We start from the raw sequence: 21,023 nt of genomic DNA, 5'->3' as shown, positions 1-21,023 counted from the left end.
TCCCACAAATTCAGCAGCTTCAAACACCTGTCTATTATCTCAGAGTTCTGTAGGCTGGAAAATCCCACCGGTGTGGCTTGATGTTCCACTCAAGTCTTCTCAAAGCTTAAAGCAAGGAGAAGGTCACTCTGCATGGTCATCTGGACCCCCCCTCCAAGGTCATTTAGGTCGTTGGCAGAAGTCAGGCCTCGTGATGGAACCCGGGCCCGCATTGCTGCTGGTTGCTAATTGGGGACCACTTGGCTCCGACAGGCCATGCCCATGTGTCCCTTCCACTCTCAAAGCCAGGATGGAGAGTCTCCCTCACGTCACATGCCCTTGACACTCTGAATCTGCCTCCAGGAAGAACCTAGTCTCTTTAAAAAGTCGTGCACGTTAGACCAGCTCTCTGAGGATGATCTCCGTATCTAAAGTCAGAAGGCCCGGGGTGGCCCTCCGCTGCAGACTTCCCTCCTGGTTTTCCCTCCGTCCATGTTGGACTGAAGTCCTGGGTGAGGGTGGGTGCACCCAGTGGCTGGACACCTGAGGGACCCATCTCAGGATTCTGCCTGCTCCACGCTGAGGGCTCAGGGACGTGGCGACACAAACACCAGAGCCTCCTGCAGCCGGGACCACCCAGACCCACACGTCAGGGTGCCAAGGGCGATCAGCGAGGCACAGTCCCTCTTTCCTGCTGCTCCCGAGTCACTTTCTGGCTCTTTTGATTTTTTTCCCTTACGATTGCACCTGCCTGAGGGAACATCTCTCTTTTCCATCTCAGGGATTTCTGCCTCTTCCTCAAGAGTCTGCGGTCCACACTGCCTCCGGCTGCTCCAGGTCCCTCACACCTATGCTCTGTCACTCTGCTTTGTTTATCCTATAACAGACCTCTCTTTCTCTCTCCCCTCTCTCTCCCCCCTCCATCCACCTGTGAGATGCTCTTGAGTACAAATGGTGGCGTGGCTTTTCTTTTTTTGGTACCAGGGATTAAACCCAGGGGCACTTAACCACTGAGCCCCATCCCCAGCCCTTCTTACATTTTATTTAGAGACAGGGTCTCACTGAGTTGCTTAGGGCCTTGCTTTTGCGGAGGCTGGCTTTGAACTTGAGATCCTCCTGCCTCAGCCTCCTCAGCTGCTGGGATGACAGACGTGCGTCCCCATGCCCGGCATGGTATTTTTTTCATCTTTTAAAAAATATGTGTTCCCTTTTAAAAGAAGCAATATAAATGGCCAAGAAATACACAAAAAGATGTTCAGCATCGTTAGCAATGAGGGAAACGCAAATCAAAACTACACTGAGGTCTCCTCTCACACCAGTCTGCATGGTAGTCATCAAGAATACAAAAAATAATAAATGCCAGGGAGGACGTGGAGGAAAAGGAACGCTTTTATACTGTGGATGGACTGTGAATTAGCACAGCTGCTGTGGAAATCAGCATGGAGGCTCCTCAAAGCCTAGGCGTGGACCCACCATAGGCCCCCCTGGACCACTCCGCGGTCTGATTCCTGAAGACTTTAGTCCTCATACCACAGTGACCCACACACACATGTGTACAGCAGCCCAATTCACGACAGCCAAACGAGGGAACCAGCCGGGGTGTCCACCAGTGGATGAGCGGACAAAGCAAACGTGATACGTGTGCACTGGGGAGTTTTATTCGGCCACAAAGAAAAATGAAATGATGTCATTTGCAGGAAAATGGATAGAACTGGAGTCCTTCATGTTAAGTGAAATGAGTGGAACTCAGAAGGCCCGGGGTTGTATATTCTCTCTCCTATGCAGAAGCTAGAGAGGATAACAAAGGTGGGGGTGGATCCCCCAAAATCCAAGGGAGATCAGTAGAGGAAAGAGACCCAGGGAGGGGGAGGCGGAGGGGGGGGTGCTGGGGAGGGATGTTGGCCAAATCATGAATGTTCCTATATGAATATTTTAACAAATCTCACCAGCATGTTCAACTATGAGGCACCAGTAAAACATGTGAAGGACAATCTCTGTGTCCCGGGACTTACTACCATGATGCCTTGCAGACCCAGGGAATAGCAACTGCGGGTGGGTGGCTGGAGAGGCAAATGAGGGTTCCCCCTTGTTTCCACTCGGCCCTTCTTCTGAATGTCTTCCATGCCTGGGGTCCAGCAGCTGATGGACATCTTGGCCCAAGGGCCACTGCCCAGGAGGACCTGAGGAAGTGGCTCCCAGGGACCTGGAAACAGGACTGCCCAGTTCTGACTCCCATCCCTGCCAGTTATAGGCTTTGTTCCTGTGGGCAGGTTACTAAGGTTCCTGGGTCTCAGTGTCCTCCTCTCAGAAACGGGGTCATCCTCCTAGTGTCTACTTCAAAGGGCTGTTGGGAGGGTTCCTTCAGAACAGTGCTCAGGAAGAGGCAGAGAGGGAGTGTCCGTTGACATCATGCTTCCTTATTTCTTAAAACAAATACAGGATCAGTGAGCTTCCCACGGAAGGGCGCAGGCCAGCATGGCCATGGGTGGGCCACACCTCCAGAGGAACGTGCCTGGGAATATAGGGTCCCAGACTGTCCCCCCCAACAGGAAAAGAGCTGGCAAGATTTAGGTCCAAGATGGGCGCCGTGGCACAGGCCTGCCATCCCAGCAGCTCAGGAGGCTGAGGCAGGAGGATCTCGGGTTCCAAGCCAGCCTCAGCCACGTAGTGAGGCCCTAAGGAACTTAGCGAGACCTTGTCTCTACCTAAAATGCACAATGGGCTGGGGATGGGGCTCAGTGGTTCAGTCCCTCTGTGTTGAAATCCCTCCTTCAAAAAAGAAAGATTTACTTCTATAAATTAAATATGCTGAGCCCTAAATCTCTCTATACAAATCATTTTTCCCCTAGAAATTACCATAAGAGATGGAGAAGCATCAGTTTCCCCTGTGAAATAGGAATTTTTCTTTTTTTATTATATATCGTTTTAGTTGTAGATGGACATCATGCCCTTATTATTTTTATTTATTTATTTTTACGTGGTGCTGAGATCAAACCCAGTGCCTCCCACGTGCTAGGCAAGCGCTCCACCACTGAGCCCCCACCCCAGCCCCAGCAGTCTGCTTTTTCAATTTAGATATAGTCAGTATGAGGTAACACAAAGATTCCCATCCCTTGTCTTCTTCCCCAAAATGTACCTAAGAGACTCTATTCAGTCTTGGGTATCATTATCAGTTTTTTAATCTACTTGATGATATGATGGAGAAATAATGATTATATCACTTTTGTTTTGAGAAAGGTTTGAAAATACAAGCTCTCTACTCTGTCCCAAACATAATGAAGTTGCATTTCCAAGCTGAGGCTAGGACCCCATAAAGAATCAACAGATTCCCTGGGTGGTTCCTATGTAGACAGTCATAGACCTTTAAAAACTACTAGGTGTGGCATTGGGAGTGGGTTGATCCCGGATATCTGCACAAGTCAGGGTGATAGGTTGAATGCAAAAATTTTTAAATGAGCAAAACCTGCATTGAAGCCAGCTACCCAGCTACCCAGCTCCAGAATAAAGTAGGGCAGAATCCAGGGAGACAAGATGGAGGCAAAGAAAAAGAAAAACAATTAAAAAGAAGAAGAAGCCACCCTAAACGTGCACAGATTTTGGTTAACAGTTCAGTGTGAATCCAGTTGATGTGATCTTTGAACCACAGTCTCAGGAAGGAGGAGGGTAGAGACCTATTGTACCCAACCCAGGTCAAAAAGATACTTGAATGTTTTGCATTTTAAAGAATACTTCCTGCAAATGAAAAGTACACTGAAATTCCATCTCAATGCAGTCAGAATGGCAATTTTCAAGAATATAAGTAACCATAGATGTTGGCAAAGACGTGGGGGAAAAGGTACACTGATACATTGCTGGTGGGACTGCAAATTGGTGCAAGTACTTTGGAAACCAGTATGGAGATTCCTCAGAAAATTTGAAATGGAACCACTTAGAATTTGGTCCAGTTATCCCACTCTTCAACATATACCCAAAGCACTTAAAATCAGCACACTACAGTGATGTGCTGCATCCATGTTTATAGCAGCTCAATTCATAATAGCTAAGCTATGGAACTAACCTAGGTGCCCTTCAACAGATGAATGGATAAAGAAAATGTGATTTATATACACCATAGAATATTACTCAGCCATAAAGAAGAATGAAATTATGTTATTTGCTGATAAACTAGAGACTATCATACTAAGTAAAATAAACCAATCCCCAAAAAACCAAAGGCCGAATGTTCTGCTATGCGGATGCTAACACACAATAAGAGGGTGATGGATGGAAGAAGAGAAGTTCATTGGATTGAGCAAAGGGGAATGAAGGAAAGGGAGGAAGGATGGTAATAGGAAAGACAGCAAAATTAATCAGACTTTCCTATATTCATGTGTGTATATTATACTTATTTATTTATTTTTGATACTGGGGATTGAACCCAGGGGTACTCTACCACTGAGATACATCCCCAGCCTCTTTTTCTATTATATCTAGAGAAAGGGTCTCACTGAGTTGCTTAATAGCCTTGCTAAGTTGCTGAGGCTGGCCTCCAACTTGCAATCCTCCTGTCTCAGCCTCCCAAGCTGCAGGTATTACAGACATGAACCCATGTGCCTGACCCTTGGCCACCGTTGATCTGCTCTTTGTTCTTATAATTTTGCCATTTTGGAATGCCATACCGCCTAGTGTGTACCTTTTCAGACTGTCTTCTTTCGCCTGGCATAGTACATTTGAAATTCACCCCTGTTTTTGCATTTATTTGTTCCTTTTAACTACTGAATAGTTTTCTGTTGTATGGATGTGTCATAAGTTGCTTGTTGTGACAGATAATACGATAGATTTGTATCATCTATCATGAGCATGATACTTAGTAAAAGCAAACTTTTTGAGCTGGGGTTGTAGCTCAGTGTGCTTGCCTAGCACGTGTGAGGCACTGGGTTTGAGTCTCCGCACCACCTATAAATAAAATAAATAAAAATCCATCAACAACACAAAATATTTTTAAAACAGCAGATTTTTTAGAAACTCTGAAAGAAAGCAATATACAAATGACCAGGTTTCAGTGGGCGGGGAGGGAAATAAACTGGTTTGACCAATTGTCGCCCTGCAGGAAGTCATCTTTTAATTTCGTATCACCCCCTTCAGTGGTGAATTTGATCAACACAAAAATGTGTTCCATTAATGTCATCTTAAGTTCTGCACCCAAACATACCTTTTGGAATCTCAAGGTAAACTCAGTGGTCTCTAGAGCATCCTTTTCACTTTTTTTTTTTTTTTGGTACCAGGGACTGAACCCAGGAGTGCTTAACCACTGAGCCCCATCCCCAGACCTTTATGTTTTTTATTTAGAGACAAGGTCTCACTAAGTTGCTTAGGGCCTCGCTAAATTTCTGAGGCTGGCCTCAAACTTTCGATCCTCCTGCCTCAGCCTCCTGAGCCTCTGGGATTACAGGAGCGAGCCACCGTGCCTGGCTTCCCTTCCTTTCTCATTCCTTTGTTTTTATCCATCCCCTTCCCTCCTCCCTCCTTCCCTCTCTTCTTCGTTATTCGCATCTTCGATTGCTCCCTTTCCTTTTCTCTCTCTGGTCCCTTTTTCCCGATATTTCATCAGAGCTTCTGTAACTGAGTGGTTCGATGTGTTCCTCAAGGAGTGCTCCATAAAATCCACTGTGTAGTCGGCAGGACAGAAGAGCCGGCTTATGAACCCAATGCTACAATTTGCTCTTTGTGTCTGAATCCGGCTGTGGCTGGGCCTCCTGCTTATCTCTCCTCCATTTGTCCCCTCCTGTCCTTGGCCTAGAGTGAGCCTGGCCTCTTTGGATTGGGTGGGTGATGGTTCTGAGTGCTGTTTGGGTGCAGAACTGCGTAACAGGGAGAGACCCTATCTCCTGAGTTAGTGTTACAGAGTCCCCAGAAAATATAAAGTGTCCGTGTGGAAATAAATAAGGGGCCTTTCTCCTCCTTGGTTGGGCTGATGATATCTGTATCACTTACTAGAATAAAGTGATCCACATCTTTCCCCTTTCTTAAATCACATGTTAATTGCACTTCTCTGCAGTGTTTCCATTTGTCAGATTCTGAAATATATTCACTCGATAGACATTTCCACCCAAGGGTGCATTTTTAAATCCTTGGACATCTTCAAATCTTATCTATTTAATATGAACTTAGGCATGTAGAGGAGCAGGAGATCAAAGTTGGGCGCGTTCCCTCCTTTCGTCAGTTTGCATCAGAATACAAATAACAATCCTTTGCAGCTAAAAGAGTGCCGTTCCCATCTGAAGAGCTCATCAGAAAAATTCCAAGCTATAGATTTTTTTTCTCTCTCTCAGCAACATTTCTGATAGGCAGGTTCTCCTTGGTTGCCTCTGTTTGAGTTGCTGAATTTTAAAAGCTCCAGGAAAAAAAAAGAAAAAAGATCTGTTTTCTCATCTGTGAATTCAGGCAATAGGACCGACGGGGCGATGTCCCTAGTGCTGTCACTCCCGATCTAGTGACATGACAGACATCACTAATCAATTACAGCCCGCCTTCCCGCCAAAGGTAGCCTCAGACTTCCTGCAAAGTCTGCCCTCTGGGAAGGTGCTGCTAATCAATCAAGGTTAGCCCAAGAGATGAAATTCGTTTGCCTTTCTCAAAACAGTGGTATTTAATCCCTAAAGTATGACTGGGTTTGTTTACCAGAGTTAGAGGGCCATTGCATGGCAGACGGAAAGAAAGACACATCCCCAGCCCTTTTTAGTTTTTATTTAAAGACAGGGTCTCACTGAGTTGCTGAGGGCCTCGCTAAATTGCCGAGGCTGGCCTTGAACTCGAGATCCTCCTGCCTCAGCCTCCCGAGGTGCTGGGATGACAGGCGTGTGCCACTCCACCCGACAGGCAGTAGGTTTTAGTCACGTTTTTCTGGGAGTATCTAGCCTACAGGGCAGACCCTGTCTCACAGTAGACACTGTAAATGTTCATTTAATGGTGCATGAAGCAGTCAATGAAAGAACGTATCCCCGGCCAATTCTTTCCTCTCTCTGACTTTATAGTCCACTGCTTTCTCCAAAGGGCAGGCACAAGCCTTGACATTATTGAATTTCCTCTGCTTTAATTCAGGCCATTCCTCCAGATGGGCTAGATTGCTGGATGTGCTTATCCGCCCACCCAAAGCCCTGGCAACTTGGCCGGTTGGTGGGACTTTACAAGTTTCCCCTCCCTCCTGGGGTCTAGTCATTTACAGACCTATCCAGCAATGCCAAGGACGGTCCTCTGCGTCCTTTCCCCTGCCGGAGTCTGAATTCTGGCAGCTTAACACGTGGCTGGGAATCTGAAGCTTTAATGATATGGATGGGGACGCTGTCACAATCTCAGCTTGTAATGCTGCGGAGGATCACCAGCTCGACGCAGAACATATGCAGCCTCTGTTCCTTATTTTGAGGGCAGCCTATTTTCCTCTCCGCATTTTGATGGCCTGATGATACGCCTTCTATAGGGTAGACACTTAGTAAGCATTGGTAGTTCTTGGGAAAATAGGCTGCAGCCTCTGTCCTTTTTAACTCTTCGAAGAATATCGTCTTTGCCAAGGGAAGGACTCCTCTCTTCTCCCGAAGCTCTGGATTTTCATCAGGAGATTAAATGCCCATCTCATGAAATCAGTGACGAGGCCCGGCGTTCTGCGAAATGCTTTAGGGTCTCATAAACCTCCAAGCCACCCCGAGGTCAGTGGTAGGAATTCCATTTTATAGAGGAGATGAGTGAAGCGCACAGAGTCAGCCTGGCCAGTCGCAAGATGTGAAGTGGCAACACTGGAGATTAAGGCCAGACCGGCTCTGATGTCCTTTTCCTGGGAGATCCCAGCTCCTGCAGGAAAGCTGTCCCTTCCAGGAAGTGCCACTTCTCCCTATGACATGTTCTTCCCACGTGTTTCTTTTTTTTTTTTTAGGTACCAGAGATTGAACCCAGGGGCACTTAACCACTGAGCCCCATCCCCAGCCTTATTTTGTATTTCGTTTAGAGACAGGGTCTCCCTGAGTTGCTCAGGGCCTCCCTAAGTTGCTGAGGCTGGCTTTGAACTCGAGATCCTCCTGCCTCAGCCTCCTGAGCTGCTGGGATGACAAGCATTTGCCACCTTGCCCGTCTTCCCATGTGTTTCTATACAATTTATGTCCCCCGTGGTCCTTTGCATTCTGTGATGGACTAGATTCCCTGCTGTCTGCACCACCAGAGTAATCTGCAAAGGTTGTCCTCTGGTTTTTTTAGCTTTTATGTTTTGTTTTGTTGTTCCTGCTTTTCAACTGCTTGTACAACTGCTTGTGTCCAAGTGCCTTCACTTTTCCTAGGAGATCACTTTGCCCTGATACCTGGGCACCCTATAGGATGTGCAGCTGTGTCTTCTAGAACCTTCCATTCATTGCATTTTCAGGTGATAGATTCGGGGACGATAGGTGAGATCCACTCGTGGCACGGCAGACGCTGCCTCTTCTGGGCACTCTTGCTTCCCCTCACCTCATAATGTCATAAAATCGTGACATTGTGAAGCTGTGTCATTTCTCCCTGCTTTCCTTATTAACTGTATTTTTATAAACAATTAAGAGATGCAAACGTTCTTACGTGTATTGGTCCTTCTTGAAAAGCCTGTGCTCCTTGAGTGGGATGATTCATGAGCTTTATAGACGCCAGGAAATCCGTAGCCTTTCTATCTTCAGTTATGACGTCTCCCCATTTCCTCTGCCTCACCCTATAGGAGTCCTGTTAGATGAGTGTTGGGCCCTCTTGTTCCATACTTCACGTCTTTTTTGAGGCTCAGCCCAGGGGTACTTAACCCCTGAGCCCCGTCCCCAGCCCTTTTTGTATTCTATTTAGAGACAGGGTCTCACTGAGTTGCATAGGGCTTTGCTAAGTGGCTGAGGCTGGCTTTGAACTCACAATCCTCCTGCCTCGGCCTCCCAAACGGCTGGGATGACAGGTATGTGCCACCTCACCCAGTTTCTTTGGGGTTCTTTTTCACAATGTTGTTTTAAGACCAGTGATTCTTGAGTCTCTGATTCTCTCACGTGACTTACCAGTCTCCCTGATGTGCCTGATTCACTCTTGGGAACTAATGCTTTGTTTGAAAGGCTGGTTGTGGGAGCTGGCTCTTCAGAGACATTTTCCATTTGTTTCTGGGAGTCACGGCTCACCCGTCATGAAGGAGAGCAATTTTTATGTTAATCTTCATTCTTTTTGCTCTTTGCATTTTAATCTCCAGAAAATCAGGGGCCTTGGGTCTCTAATAGATTCAATTGAAATGTTCCCTTCCACCCAGCTCGCAGGGAGGGACAGAGTGTCATCGGGTCGGTGGGCAGGTGTTAGTTTTTTGATTTTGTACTGGGGATTGAACCCAGAGGCGCTTTACCGCTGAGCCACATCCCCAGCCCCTTTTCTGTTTTATTTTGAGACAGGGTCTTGCTAAATTGCTGAGGGCCTTGCTAAGTGGCTGAGGTTGGCCTTGAACCTGCAGTCCTCCTGCCTCAGCCTCCCAGGAAGCTGGGATTACCCGTGTGGGCCACTGTTGCCCGGAGGAGATTGTCTTGATCTTATTTTCAGTTACCACGTTATCTTACCGCCTCGGTATCTCCCTTTCTTCCTTGGAAGTCAGCTAAGCACGAGGATTTCTTTTTATTACCAGCATGTCCAGGTGTCTGAAAGGTGGGGATTTTCTAGTTGTCATCACTTGCCATATTGCCAAAACAAGGGGCTTATTACAGGCTCGTGGCAAAATACTCAAAAAATATATAAGGACATGTGCTGAAAGATTAGTCTCCTCATCTGAAATCAGCCTGATCCTCAAAACGCCTTGCTGGTAGTATGACTTTTACCTTTTTTTTGGCCTCTTTCTAGAAGTCTGTTTTTCTTAGCATATGTATGTGTGCATACAACATGCAGACTTGTTGACATAAGCAGGAATATCCTTTACATCTCGGCTCTGTACTTAATGTACTTTGCAGTTCATTGCACATGGGTGGGCTTAGGGTTGGTGCTGCCTCTGTTTTATCATGACTGTATAGTATTCCATTATATGGATGTGCCATGATTTAGTTAACCAAGTTGCCTATTTCTGAATAGTTATGTTTTCATTTCTTTTTCCTTTTTGGGGGGAGCGGGTACTGGGGATTGAAACTCAGGAGCACTTGACCACTGAACAACATCCCCAGCCCTACTTGTATGTTATTTAGGATCTCACTGAGTTGCCTAGAGCCCACTTTTGCTGAGTCTGGCTTTGAACTCGCCATCCTCCTACCTCAGCCTCCCAAGCCTCTGGGATCACTGGCCTGCACCACTGTGCCCAGCTTCATTTCTTTTCATGTTACAGTGAATACTCCTCTCCATGTCTTCCCTTAGGTCTCACTTAATGTAATGATTCTCATTATTTGTCTGTTTCCCACCCTACCCCATGAGTGCCTCGTGGTCAGGGACTTTATCTTTTACTGAGGACACTGGCACCTGGCATGGGCCTGGACCTGGGTGGGAACTTACTTCGTCTTCCTTTGGTGAATAACTGCAGCTCCCCAGAGTATCAAACCAGCAAACTCAGTTAATCCCAGGAATAAGGACAGCCATTGACTCTTGAGTAGTGTGTAGCTATCAGCTGAGGCCTCCTCCAGTCTAGACATGAGCTAATGCAGGCTTTACAACCACCTTGGGAGACGAAGGATTTCAGGATCCTTCCTCGCGGACAAGGGAACTGAGGCGCCGGTGGGTGACCGACTCTGAGAGGCGGAGGGCAGATTTGCACAGGGCTTGTCTGAAATCCACACCTGGCCTCTGGACTGCTGCTTCTTAATTAACAATTGTATTGGCACAGCCCACCGCGCGGACGTGTTTAATTGAATGAAGAGATGAAGGAATGAACAATCAATCGGCAAATATTTACTGGGAGTTCACAATGTCCCAGGCAGGGAGTGATCCATCTTGCTGACAGATGAAAACGTTCCACCAGGTGGAACTTAGGATGCAAGGCGAGGGTCACGTTGAGCCAATCAGTGAGACGTGTCTTGCCCCACAGCAGAGGCTCTAGGAGCATAGCCTTCTCCAGAGCAGGAGGTCAAGAGGGCCTCCAGGATGGAGAGACACCCGGAGGGCCTGGAAGGAGGAGAGCCAGTTGGGGCGGCGGCCAGGAGGGTGAGCAGCACCGACGGTCCAGCAGGACCCGTGCCTTGGATGCTCTGCCGGCTCTGCCCTGGCTCTTCCCGCCTCTGTGCGCTCTCCAGGGACGGGAGAGCCTGTGTCCTGCTTCTGGAAGATGGCTGAGCCCCCCCAGCAGCCCTTTCTAATTTTAAAGCCTTAGCTCCCTTGATTGAGATCCCAATTTGGGAACAGGCCTGCGATTGGCCTGTGGCTCGGAATTTTCTCCAATCAGCGGGGCGGGAGGTGGGGCGGCGTCCCTTAAAGCAGCCCGGAGGCAGCCTGGGGAGGTCGGAGCTGCTCCCCGGGACCCGAGAGCTTCTCCTGGGTCGCAGCTGCGTGTGCAGCGGCGGCCGCGCGGGGCATGGTACGCTCCTCCCGCGGAGCCCCGGCAGGGCGCCCCCGGGCCCCGAGCAGCTGGTGGCCCGCTGCCCACCGGGCTGCGTAGCTGCACCCGGCCCTGGCCCGCGGCCCGGTTCCTGCCGCCCGCAGCTTCCCGGCCTCCGAGGCGCCGCCGCGCCGAGCGATGCAGGGCTGAGCCGGGTAAGTGGCCCCCGGGCAGGGCGCACGGAGCGGAGCGCGGGGCGCACGGAGCGGGGCGCAGGGCGGGTGGCCCCAGCGCGCGATCCTCCCTGGAGGGCCGGCCCGGTACCGGGAAAGGGACCTGTGCGACAGATGCGCCCTGTCACCTTTGCTGGGAAGGCAGCTCTGCCTAGGGGACCTTGGGCGCTCGGGTCAGAGCGCAGCCACTCTCCCAGCCCACAGTGGTTCATCATGACATCACGAGGAGAGGGAGATGTTGTCCCTGCGTCGGGATCCATGGGGGGGGGGGATTAAACTCATAAGGATTTGCTTTTTCAACAGCCTTTTCAAATGGCTTTCTTATCTTTCCTTTCCCGTAAATATTGAAAGTATGTTGACTGCTGCGACCTACTTATTTCCGCTGAACTCAGAAAAGATACTGCTTAACGTCTGTGTCTAGGAAGAGCTATCTCAAAACATCCTTTGGGTGGACCTGCACCCTTTCTGGTGTGTGTTTACAGTCCCTAAAAATTGAAGTGTCGCTCATTTTGCTAAGACTTTAAACATTCATATCTTTTCTCCTTGGTGTGGACTTTGGTAAATAAGCAACTCTGAATTCGTTAATTCATTTGCTCTGAGTTGGAGGAAGGGGCATGAGGTCCCCCTCTCCTGGTCTTCTCTCTCTCTCTCTCTCTCTGCATTGGGGAATCTGGTTGGAGAAGCTGGTGGGGTTGGTGGGGGGGCAGCTCAGTGCCCCCTGCCTGCGGTGGCGGGGGAGGGGGGGGGGCTGCTAAATGCACCCTTTTATCTGCCCCTAGAGTCAGGACTTGGGGAAAGATTGCAATCTTGGAAATCTGGGATGCTTGGGCAGCTGTGCCCAGGGAAGATTTCAAACCAAAATAATCGTGAGAGTGGGTGGGTGGGTGGCTGAGGTTTTAAAAGATGCCGTTTCAGTCCCCACCCCCACCCCCACCCCCATCTGTTCGCTTGTTTGTACCTAAGCAAGAAGTTGGGAGGTAATGCAGAGGGTCAGAGTTTAATGTCATTCCCTCCTCCCCTTTAAGATGAGGCAGCTGGAAGACATACCTTCCCAAATTGGAGCAACGTCTGATGCATGCATTGCCAAATTCCATTTCCGCCCATATTAAATTATTTTGGCTTTTAGCAGGCCCTGGTTGCGCTGGACTGGGTTTTATTTTCGGTTGTTTAGGTGGTGTGAATCATTTGTATACTTTGGGTTCCCTGCTTTCTGCACACAGATGTTTTTATCTGTGCAACTCGTTGAGTAATTAGAGAGGTGGACACGTCCCTGTCTGTGCAGACAGAACAAATACCACTTGGGGCGGATGGGGGCCTTTCCTTTTTTCAAATCAATTGCCAAGTCTTCCCAGCCATTGGGCAATTCAGATAAAGGTGTCAAGTGAGCTGAAGAATTTATATGTGCAGCAAATTCTGCTGGTCCCACAATAAAACATCTTCATGGGGCCCAAAGAGTCAGGGAGTGGGGAGGCTCATAAAGATGACCCTGTGTTCTGAGTCACCGACTACCCAGGTCTCCCTGGATTGCTGAGAACCTGCCAGAAGAAAACTGTTGACTGGATAGAAGTTTAAAAAAAAAAAAAAAAAAAAAAAAAACACAGAACAGACATCAGAACAAACCCCTCCTTGAGTGACTTTTTTTATTTCTGTTTGAAGGCAAGGAACACTTTGTTAGAATAACATATCGTGGCTGCTTTTCAAGAGCAAAAGGAAAAAAAAAAAAAAACGGTTCTGTTCCGAAGACAGATTCATTTTGAGAGTGTGAATCATTGGGTTTAGGTTTTTTGCTTTTTCTTTTGCGGTGGAGGCTTGGAGATGATTAAACGTCCTGTCTGCAGGAAATTACCAGGAGATTTGAGTGTTTTCCTGAATCAGCCTCAGATGGTACACAGCTTGGGGTGGAATACAAGAAAACTCTGTTTTTTTCTGTGATACCTTCAGCCTCACTGGATTGTGCAAGCAACTCTATCCACGAGTGTTCTATTTTTTTTTTAAATGTTTTTGGGGGGCTGCACTTTCGTAGAAGACGCTGAGCCAGCTCTCCTTCCCCTCCAGAGCTCTTTAAGCTAGAACTTATTTTTGAGATGGTTTTATGGAGCCTGTTCCCCTGCAGCCTCCTCCTCCTAGCTACAGCAGGAAAAACTCTTGGCTCCCTTTCCCCCGATTTCCTCTAAGCTGGGCTTGTTGTCCTCAGGGATACAGATGTCTGGAGGAAGGGGGAGCCTGGGCTGCAGTTTGAACTCAGTGCTTGCCAATTTTGGTGGTGACATTGATGGTCTTGGTAGAGCCATTTGCAGGGGGGGGGGGAAGCGCTCCTCGGCTGGGTTTACCCTCAAGTCCATGCACCCCGTGAAGAGTGGGCACTTAAAAGGACCACTGAGGACTGTAGCCTGGGCTTTGTGCAGTCCTGTGTGCGGAGAGCTGTGGTTTTTAATAATTCGGAGAACTCAATGTCAGTGTTGCTGTGTTCCCTGAGAATGTGTTTTCTTAATTTTTCCTGAAAGGGATCCAGTCCCATTAAGCCCTTCCTAGCTGTAATAATAAAATAGAGGCGCTCCGAGAGGGGACCCACACCGAGCGACGTTCTGATGTCAGTGAAAGCCGCAGACAGAATAACGTGTTTAGCCACCAAGCCACACAGTGGCGATCCTGGTGGAATATAATGAATCTCGATGGAAGAAGTCACCTGGAGAGTTTAAGAGTCATATCCCCCAAAAGTTTCTTTGATATATACATATATCAGTTTTTTTTCCCTCAAAATCTAAATGGCCAGGGATTCTTTTCTGGGATACTTAACATTTGATTTCCATGCAGGTCTTTGTGTGTGTGTGTGTGTGTGTGTGTGTGTGTGTGTGTGTGTGTGTGACATTCTTTTTTTAAACATCCTGCTGCTATGTGACAAGCTGAGGAAGATTTTTTTTCCTTTTTTGCAAAGACTGCAGTCTCTGATGGCGGAGGGAACACACAGGTACCGTGGGACTCGGTGGCTGGGAAGGCTCTTGAATGATTTTCCCTGCAAGTGAGGCCAGGAGGCCTTTGAGAATCGCTCTCCTTGGACTCGGAGGAGCCGTCCCGGGTATAGAAATCACAGCATCTATCACAGGAGGGGCTCTCTTTTTACAAGGTACCTTCCTGGGCAGGGTGCCCACCTACAGGGAGTGTCGCACCTGACGTTGCTTATCGCATCTTAGAAAGAACAATGACCCGGCTTCTTGGGAACATTGGTAGAAGGTGATGCTGCGTTCACAGAGGCCGATGCGCTTAGTCACGGGTTCACTTCATTTTACTTTTTTATTTTTATTTTTGGTGCCAGGGATTGAACCCAGGGGACACTTAACCTCTGAGCCCCATCCCCAGCCCTATTTTCTATTTTATTTAGAGACAGGTCTCCCTGAGTTGCTTAGGGCCTCACTAAATTGCTGAGGCTGGCTTTGAACTCACGATCCTCCTGCCTCAGCCTTCTGAGCCGCTGGGATGACAGGCGTGTGCCACCATGCCCAGCTCTTCATTTTATTATTTTTTTTTTTTAATAATGGAGACTGTTCAGGCCTCTGGAGATGAGTGAATATCTGCTGTATTGGAGTTCAGGTAAATTCTACTTTTGAGGAGTAGGTCAGCCGGCCATCTTCGACGTCTCACTGTGGAACATTATAAATGATAATAGTAGTAAAAAGAGTGAGCTTTGCTGCACACAGACTGGTGTCCTGTCCATCTTTCTCTGACATTTCTGTGCGTTAGAACACACTTCAGACCCACTTCTCTATGAGTCTGGGTCACAGGTTACTAAAGGGTCACAGAGGGTCCTGGGACCTGCGACTCTCCCAACTCTAGAATCCCTGCTCTCAAGCAGATGCCTTTGGTGGTCCGGGGGTCTTTGCTTCACAGTTTGCCTCTGGCAATACCCCCTCCCAGAGGGGAGCACCCCTCTTGGCTGAGGCACAGCTCCTCATCCGGAGGCAGTGATGCCCGGGCCCTTCTGTGTAGTGGTGCCGGTTGTGGAATTTAGGGAGACTACATTGGGGGGAGGCCCTAGTGCTGATGCTGGACAGGTGTCCCACACATTTGCTGTGGGGTCTTTTTTAAAATTTGTTTTTTCTTGGTGTCAGGAATTGACCCCCAGGGGTGCTTAACCACGGAGCCCCATCCCAGCCCTATTTTGTATTTTATTGAGAGACAGGGTCTCCCTCGGTTGCTTAGGGCCTCCCTAAGTGGCTGAAGCTGGCTTTGAACTTGGGATCCTCCTGCCTCAGCCTCCGGAGCCACTGGGTGCCTTGGGGTCTGTAAGTGTTGAGTGAAGACCACCAGAGATAAGGAGGGTGGGCTTGCAAGGTGCCTTAAGCCCCCAGCTTTTGGAAGTCTTTAGACAGATTTCTCCCTAGGGGCGAGAAATTTCAGTTTCCTTTGCTACCTACGTTCCCCTCCTGGGATCCACAACCCCTCCTACAGGGCCCTCCTGAAGCCCACCTAAGCCCGCCGGTGCCCTCTGCCTCCACTCTGCGCTCTCACTCTGGGTCGATCCCATGGAAACCACACAGAGAGGGAGCCCGGGAAAGAGCCGGGCAGGGACGCGGACAGGGGACGTCTGGGCCCTTGGCTGCTTCTCCTCCATTTGACCTGATTTCTCTCGCGCTCTTGCACATGGGCCGGGCTGATTTGTCTTGCTTAATTGCTGCAGGAACGTGATACAGGGCAAACCCCTTCGCCTGAGAGCTTGGCCCGTGTTATCTGTGCAGCGCGGAAGGCCCTGTCAACCCTTCCCCCCGGGAGTCCAGGGGATGGGAGCTGGGGGGGGGGGAGCACTTTGGACTTTGCTCAGATCCATTCTGAGGATGGCTGATGTTGCCTGTGGCCATGGTTTCCTTACATGTTGGTGACTTGCTCTTCTACAGGAGAAAACTAAAAAGGTTCAGGTGCATTCGGAAAGGTCTACATCTTCTTGAAGAATCGCAGGTCACCTAATATGTCTGAGAAGCCGTGGGGTGCGGAAACCTGTCTAGCCTGATTTACAAACCCCCTTTTCAATCTCACTTTGTAACTTTTTGGGGGGGGCCTCACCTTAGTTGCTGAGGCTGGCTTTGAACTCACGATCCTCCTGCCTCAGCCTCCTGAGCCGCTGGGATGACAGGAGTGCGCCACCATGCCGGCTGGGCAAGTACCTTTTAATATTTTGCAGAACATACTTAGGAGGAAATGGCTCAGCTTCAAAATGTTGGCTCCACCCCTTATCATCATTGTGACAGGTCACTTGTCTGAACCTCGGTTTCCTTTTCTGTAAAACAAAAATAATGGTAACACTTGCCCTAAAGAGTTGTAGGGAGGGGAAAATAAGTTCAGAGACAGGAGAGATGGCCCCCCTCCAGCTGTCTGCGGTGATGGCCCACGTGGACCTGGCACTTCTCCTGGCACCCTCTGTGGGCTTCTGTGTCCTGCTTGGTCTTGACTTAGATTTGTTTTGCTGCTCTGTCTTCTTCCTCAGAAGTTGGGCTGCTCTGCCCCCTCCCTCCTGGCTCATCTCTTTTCACTTCCTGTGGCCCCCTGGTGACATCACTGGACGCATGGCTTCTTGTTATCATTCAGTGATGACCAGCACTTTTCTGTCTTCATCCTGGACCTCCCTCCTGAGCTCCAGACTCCCAGCATCATCCCTTAGTATCCATGGTAACCAGAAATCCAAAGATGCTCAAGTCCTTTATATAAAATGTCAGAGTCTTTGCATATAACCTACACAGATCTTCTTCCATACTTCAGATCATCTCTAGATGCCCAATCATAAATACCTAATGCGGTAATCGCTCAGAAAGACAAATGTCTGGCTGGGCACAGTGGTGCACTCCTGTCATCCCAGCAGCTCCGGAGGCTGAGGCAGGAGGATTGTGAGTTCGAAGCCAGCCTCAGCAAAAGCGAGGCCCTAAGCAACTCAGTGAGACCCTGTCTCTAAATAGAATACAGAATAGGGCTGGGGATGGGGCTCAGTGGTTGAGTGCCCCTTAGTCCAATCCCTGGTACCCACTTCCCACAAAAAGAGATGATAGAAAAAATTATGTTCCTCAAATAGGACCCCCTCTCACCACCTCTGCAGGTGCAACTTTCGTCCACACCACCATCCTCATTTTTCACCTTTATTACTTGATAAGCTGCCCTGCGATATTGAGTCCTCAGCTCTAACAAGATCTTCCCCTTGGAGCCTCTCCCTGCCCCACAGCAGTGCCTAAGTTCTGGCACACTAGTTTGTCAATGCCCTTTATCCTGCCTACCTCTGGGCCTTTGAACTTGTCATTCTATTTGTTTTTTTAAAAATATTTATTTATTTAATTATTTGATACCAGGGATTGAACCCAGGGGTGCTTAACCACTGAGCCTCATCCCCAGCCCTTTTTATATTTTATTTAGAGACGGGGTCTCACTGAGTTGCTTGGGTCCTGGTTAAATGGCTGAGGCTGGCTTTGAACTCATGAGCCTCCTGCCTCAGCCTCCCGAGGCTCAGGGACTCCAGGCATGCACCATCACAGCTGGCTAAACTTGCCATTCTTTCTCCTTGGGATGCTTCTTCCTCTCGAACTTTGCCTGGTTTACAATTTCTCCTCTCAGCTCTTAACTAAAACACCATTCTGCCAACAGGACTTAGGGCTTAGCCCGTCACCATTCCTGTCTCCCAAGCCAACATTCTTGGCTACGTTACCTTATTAAATTTTCTTCTAAGCTCTTCTCCAAATCCAAAATAACTTGTTTTCAATCTGATAACACTCTTGGCTTGTCCTTCCTAGTCCTTTAATGTCAGGGACAGCGTCCTCTGTGTCTCCTCTTCAGTGACAATACTTGTCACCTGGTAGGGGCTCCCCTAAATAGATTTTGATGGACTGTTACCTGACCCAGCATCTGACATAGCAACTGCAAGAAAATGGTGAGCTAATTAAAAAATGTTTAAATTATTTTTTTTTTGCAATTTAGTTCCCCTCCTTTGCTGATCTCCTGTTTCCTTCCTGGGGGGTGGTAGAACTAATGTGCTTTTTGATCCTGCTAATCCCCTGTACTTAACATTTCTGAGCCTCAATTTTTTTTTTTTTTTATTGCCCAACGAGGTCATGGCTGGCTGCCCCACGTGGAGGTCTGCAACCCTCGGGGGAAGGTGGTATTTGCACAGTGTGCACCAGTATTTCATCACCTTTATAAAATTGCACCCCTGGATAATAGTTTTCTTTGAAGACCCCGAGCTTCTGTACTCTCCTTCTTAGGAAGTCTGATCAGATGCAGCTGTTCGGGGAAATGACTTGGGATCCAAGGGTTTTTAAAGATCAACGACAACTCTCTCAAACGGGAGGGCCGTAAACATATGTTTGTTTTAATCTGTTGCTGAAAATCCCTTCCCAGAGAACAAAAGTGGAATGGTACTCCAGGTACCCCGGGCTTCCTGTCCTCTGTGACCCCTGAGGCTCCCTCCCCCTCCCACCTCATGGCAGGGCTGGAGGCCTTGCTTAAAGCACCCAAGCACAGGGTGCACGTTCCGTAAGGAGCAGATACTGGCAGGGATGAGAATGTTCTTCCCTGGGGAAAAGTGCAGGGATTTTGTTTGCCTGGAATTGGGGTTTAAAGAGATGAGGGTCCTTTCAGATCTCAGGGAGGCCAGAGCTGCGAGTGATTAGCAATGGCTGCCCTGGGCAGGATTCATTGTTGTGCCTTAAAGAATTAGAGAATGTTATAGAGTTGGAAGATTCCACAGAGTCATCCAGTCCAGTTCTTTTATTTACTTATTTGGTCCTAGGGATCAAACCCAGGGGACACTTAACCACATCTCCAGCGCTTTCTATTTTCTATTTAGAGACAGGGTCTCACCGGGTTGCTTAGGGCCTCGCTAAGTTGCTGAGGCTGGCTTCAAACCCGCAATCCTCCTGCCTCAGCCTCCCAAGCCCCTGGGACATAAATTCTTGATACATTCCTTGGACAGACCCACGTTCAGTTTCTTGACCAGCATACAGGTCAAGCAATAAAATATTACCAGAGCCCCAGGAGCCTCTTGGTGCCCTCTCCCACTCCTTTAATGTTGTTAATCACTGTCCCTGTTTCTAATGTCATGCATGATGTCTTGTACTTGACATCGGTGGAATCACACTGTGTTTTCTTACATATTTTGCTCATCATTCTGTTAGATTTAATGCATTTTGATTGTCATATGGTTCGTAGCATTTACCACAGTCTGTCCATTCCGTTGTCAACGGTCGTTAGTTTGCATGATCTTCGGTTAGAAGCTATGACAAACAGCACTGCTGCAGACATTCTTCCTCACTTATCGGGGAACATGAGATGCAGGGACACGGTGCATAGTCCCTTTTTATCTGGCGCTGTCCCTGCTCTCCCCACCCCTCAGTGTCTTATTTCAGGTGCTTTACAACATAGAGGACTTCTTATAGTCACATTTTTGGTTTGTTCAGGTTGTGGTCACAAAGTGTCATAAATGGAGTTGCCTAGGAACAACAGATTTCTCACGGTTCTGGAGGCTAGGAAGTCCAGGCAGCCCTGCAGATCCGAGTCGGGTGGGGCCACTTCCTCACACACAAGGGCCCCTTCTCTCTGTGTCCTCACAAGGTGGAAGGGGACAACTGTCTCCCTGGGCCTCTTCTTATAAGGTTACTCTATTAGTCAGCTCTTTTCCATGCTGTGACTGAAGGACCCAACCAGAACAACTGCAGAGGAGGAAAAGTTTATCTGGGGGCTCAGGGTTTCAGAGGTCTCAGTCCACAGACAGCAGGCTCCACTCCTCGGGGCTCCAGGGGAGGCAGGACATCATGGAGGAAGAGTGTGGTGGAGGGAAGCAGCTCACATGGTGATCAGGAAGCAGAGAGAGACTCCACTCTCCAGAGACAGATAGAGACCCCAAAGCCACGCCCCCAATGCCCCCTCCTCCAGCCACACCCACCTCCTCCAGCCACCACCCAGTTAATCCCATCAGGGCTCCATTCACTGGTTGGGTTGAGGCTCTCACCACCCAGTCATGTCTCCTCTGGACCTTCCTGCACCGTCTCACACGTGAGCTTTTGGGGACACCTCACAGCCACACCATGACAGTCACTCATCCCAGTGGTGAGGGCGCCATCTGATGGCCTAATCACCTCCTGAAGCCCCACCCGCTGGCTCTCACCTTGCCTCCCTGGGGGAGGGGGGTTAGATGTCAGCATGGGACTTTGGGGCTGTGCCTTCAGAGGCCAGCAAAGGCCTGTGACTGATTCCCAGGAACTCTTCTTGCTTCCTGGCCTGTCCCTCGCCCCTCCCACGCCGTTGGCCGTGCCTGCCTCTCCTTGAGGTGTTGAAACCCTTCACACCACCACTCTTTCCAGAACACTCCCCCCTTGGCCTGCCTCCCG

At 48.9% G+C, this 21,023-nt stretch overlaps 1 protein-coding gene across 2 annotated transcripts in view; it reads left to right on the top strand.

Moving 5' to 3' along the window:
- The window catches only part of Prickle2 (prickle planar cell polarity protein 2), a 328,065-nt gene that overhangs the window by 162,349 nt on the left and 144,693 nt on the right, over positions 1-21,023 (top strand). Inside the window, exon 1 of one of the 2 annotated variants that reach the window (XM_078038601.1) lies at positions 11,377-11,649. The exons of the other annotated variant lie outside the window; for it this stretch is intronic. The gene's annotated coding sequence lies outside the window, so the exon portion shown is untranslated. Of the gene's footprint in view, positions 1-11,376; positions 11,650-21,023 lie in introns of those variants that run through there. 2 annotated transcript variants of the gene reach the window in all.

This window comes from Ictidomys tridecemlineatus, chromosome 2 (genome assembly GCF_052094955.1).
Source record: "Ictidomys tridecemlineatus isolate mIctTri1 chromosome 2, mIctTri1.hap1, whole genome shotgun sequence".
Lineage (NCBI taxonomy): Eukaryota > Metazoa > Chordata > Mammalia > Rodentia > Sciuridae > Ictidomys > Ictidomys tridecemlineatus.
The sequence above is the reverse complement of the archived record's forward strand: the minus strand, read 5'-3'. Positions and strand labels throughout refer to the sequence as shown.